Source organism: Felis catus, chromosome C2, assembly GCF_018350175.1.
Source record: "Felis catus isolate Fca126 chromosome C2, F.catus_Fca126_mat1.0, whole genome shotgun sequence".
Lineage (NCBI taxonomy): Eukaryota > Metazoa > Chordata > Mammalia > Carnivora > Felidae > Felis > Felis catus.
The window spans coordinates 105,808,838-105,812,784 of NC_058376.1; positions in this window are offsets into that span (position 1 = coordinate 105,808,838).

Sequence of the window (3,947 nt, forward strand, 5' to 3'; positions counted from 1 at the left end):
CATGATTAAAAAACACAAAGGAAAATCACTTTATATGATTTACAACTATTCCCTAATATTTAAAAATATCACATAACCCTCCCTAATGTTTTATTACTTATGGCAAGACATGCTACATGCTGATATCAGCTGAAAATTGGGATAAAATATGAAGAGTGGGAGGGGTGCCAAGACTTATCAGGGACAGAAGGGAGCCCAGAAATCTTGATTAGCCATCACCTCCACCATGTAATGAGTTTCTGGACCAACAGGGGTGAAATTGCATGCCAAAAATCACAATAAATTATTCTCCATTTGAACACAGACTAGCCATATCATCACCTAGTTCCAGGTTTCGAAGATTGAACTTATCAAATGCATTGCTAAACAAAAGCTGGCCTTCATTTCCTAATGCACTTGACTGTGCTGGATGATTGATTGAGTGTGGATGAAGGCTCAGTAATATGGAACAATGATCAAAGACTGTATATCAACCACTGGGCATGCAGTACTATTATTATAGTGTCAATCAATAAACATAGTCTTTTAAGAGACTCTACTAGTAACACATTAATTCAAGAGCTGGGCCAGTATACAGAATAATTGCTCCACAGAGAAACTCACAGATACCACAATTGCTATGTCCCTTCCTTCACATAATATCACCTGTTACTGGAGTAAGCTATCTATGCCTTCCGGATGTTTAAAAAAGCTGACTGACTAAGGCATATGGTTGGCTCAGTCAGAAGAGCATGTGACTCTTGATTTCAGGGTAGTGAGTTCAAGCTCCATATGGGGTACAGAGATTACTTAAATAAAAAAATAAAAAATAAATTAAAAATTTTTAAAAACCTGAGGGGCACCTGAATGGCTCAGTTGGTTAAGCATCCAACTTTAGCTCAGATCACATGGTTTGTGGGTTTGAGCCCTGCACTGGGCTCTGTGCTGACAGCTCAGATTCTGGAGCCTGCTTCGGAGTCTGTGTCTCCCTCTTTCCTTCCCTCCCTCTCTCTTTCCCCGAAAAAAACAAATTAGCATTAAAATACGTAGACATTTTTTTAAAAGCTTTAAAAAAAGATGGTTAACTTTTCAGTCAAAATGGTCTAGAACAGCCTTGAAAGCAGATTGTAAAGAAACCACTTCATTGTCCCCACCTACATTTGCCGATATCTCCATTCCCCTCAATCTGTATCTTTCAGTAGCATCACAATAAAAGGATACAAGTATGCCTAACAGTTCCCAACAAACACCAACTACAAAGAAAATTAGGCCAATGAAAAAATGGAATGGCAGAGAAATGTATTTCTAAGGCTCTAAGGTTCTCTGTTTCAGATTCTTGATAAATACGAGCAAAAATGTGCATTTGTATTTATAGGTGCTTTAATAGAAAATTCTTCCTGAGATATTTTCTGAGTCAACAATGTGATGCTTATCTGTATACAAATAGTTGCTGAATTTCAATCACTCAGTCATTCGATCATCTATTCATTCAAGATTAATTCAACAACATGTTAAAGCATGTGGTAAGCTCTGAGTTCAGCACAGGAGATACAAAATGAAAACATTTATCTTTGCCCTATGCTTAAATACTAATTATTCAGAAGGAAAAAAAAAGTAGGATAAATGCAATGATAGAGATAGGTGCTAACTATTTTGAATCTCCTATAAAGACCACCTAAACAAAATGAGAAGTCCTCAAGAGGACACTTTCCCAGGGGGTGACACCTGAGCCATTCTAAGGGAGAACAAACATCGCTTCACTCAAAGATAGAGTATAGTGCACTAAGAATACAGCCTAAACAAACAGAGACCAGAGGAGAAGAGAGCTATTCCACATTGTGGAATGTGAAAGCAGTGCCAGGCAAGGAGTAGCAAGAGCTTTGTGGAGAATTGGGCAGCGCAGATCAGAGGGTCTTGTGATAACAGCCCAAAAATGGGTTTAACCAAAAGCAGTATGAAGCCACAGAAGAAGAGTAACCTAATAAGATATGCATTTTTAAGAGACCCCTGTGGGAACTGTATGAAAAATGGTCTAACCAGAATCAAAGTGCCCAATTAAAAATAGTCCAGAAGAACATGAAGAACCTGAACTATGGCAGAGGAGAGAAAAGATTAAAAACATGGGAGGCATAACTGCCAAAGGCTGCTGCTCCAATGGATGTAAGGGTGAGAGAGAGAGAGAGAGGAGAGAGAGAGAGAGAGAGGAGAGAGAGAGAGAGAGAGAGAGAGGAGAGAGAGAGAGAGACAGAGAGAGAGAGGAGAGAGAGAGAGAGACAGAGAGAGAGAGGAGAGAGAGAGAGAGAGAGAGAGAGAGAGAGGAGAGAGAGAGAGAGAGAGAGAGAGAGAGAGACAGAGAGAGAGACAGAGAGAGAGAGGAGAGAGAGAGAGAGACAGAGAGAGAGAGGAGAGAGAGAGAGAGACAGAGAGAGAGAGGAGAGAGAGAGGAGAGAGAGAGAGAGACAGAGAGAGAGAGGAGAGAGAGAGAGAGACAGAGAGAGAGAGGAGAGAGAGAGAGAGAGAGACAGAGAGAGAGAGGAGAGAGAGAGAGAGAGAGAGAGAGAGAGAGAGAGAGGAGAGAGAGAGAGAGACAGAGAGAGAGAGGAGAGAGAGAGAGAGAGAGAGAGGAGAGGGAGAGGAGAGAGAGAGAGGAGAGAGGAGAGAGGAGAGAGGAGAGAGGAGAGAGGAGAGAGGAGAGAGGAGAGAGGAGAGAGGAGAGAGGAGAGAGGAGAGAGGAGAGAGGAGAGAGGAGAGAGGAGAGAGGAGAGAGGAGAGAGGAGAGAGGAGAGAGGAGAGAGGGAGAGGAGAGGAGAGGCAACAAGGCCTCTGGTTTGGGGTTCCTGGCAATTGAGTGAAGGATGATGCTGCTGAATCAGATGGACAAGAGAGGAGGAGGAGGAGGAGAAGCTAATGTAGAATGAAAATAAGGAGTCCAGTCATCATCTGTGTTTGAGGACCTATGTGACCACCAGCATGGTTGTATTTTTTAATCTAGGTCTTACAGTAGAGGTCTGCTGGTATATAGAGAAGGTTTTTTTTTCCCCAACTGTATAACAGTTGGTACCCAAACATGCATGATATCACCCACAAAGAGCATGTGAAGCAGTAAGAACCACAGCTGAGGCCAGAACCTTGGGACTCCTTGATATTTAAGAAGTGTGAAGAAGAAAAGAAGCCCAACTTTGAAAGACAAAGACCAAACACAGAAAGAGAGGAACATGTCATAATTGAAAGGAAAGAGGTAATGAGCAATGCCAAATACACAAATCCAGCAGAGAATGTTCCATAAGGATAGAGACTGGAAAATATCCACTGCATCTGGCAATTAGAGGATGCAATCACTGACAAGAGTCATATCAATGGTATGAAAGTGGTAAACCTGGACAACACTGGGTTGAGAAAAGAGTAATTGAAAGTAACAAGAGTAGGGGTGCCTGGGTGGCTCAGTCGGCTAAGTATCCAATGGCTCAGGTCATGATCTCACAGTTTGTGAGTTTGAGTCCCACGTTGGGCTCTGTGTTGACAGCTCAGAGTCTGAAGCCTGCTTAGGATTCTGTGTCTCCCTCTCTCTGCCCTTCCCCCACTCATGCTCTGTCTCTCTCAAATATAAATAAACATTAAAAAAATTTTTTTTCTTCTTCCACGTTTTTTGTTTTTTTTTTTTTTGTTTTTTTTTTGGGGGGGGACAGAGAGAGAGCATGAACGGGAGAGGGGCAGAGAGAGAGGGAGACACAGAATCGGAAACAGGCTCCAGGCTCTGAGCCATCAGCCCAGAGCCTGACGCGGGGCTCGAACTCACGGACCGTGAGATCATGACCTGGCTGAAGTCGGACGCTTAACCGACTGCGCCACCGAGGCGCCCCAAAAAAAAATTTTTTTAAAGTAACAAGAGTATGGGGCCCCTGGGTGGCTCAGTCGGTTGGGCGTCCAACTTCAGCCCAGGTCATGATCTCACGGTTCGGTTTGTGAGT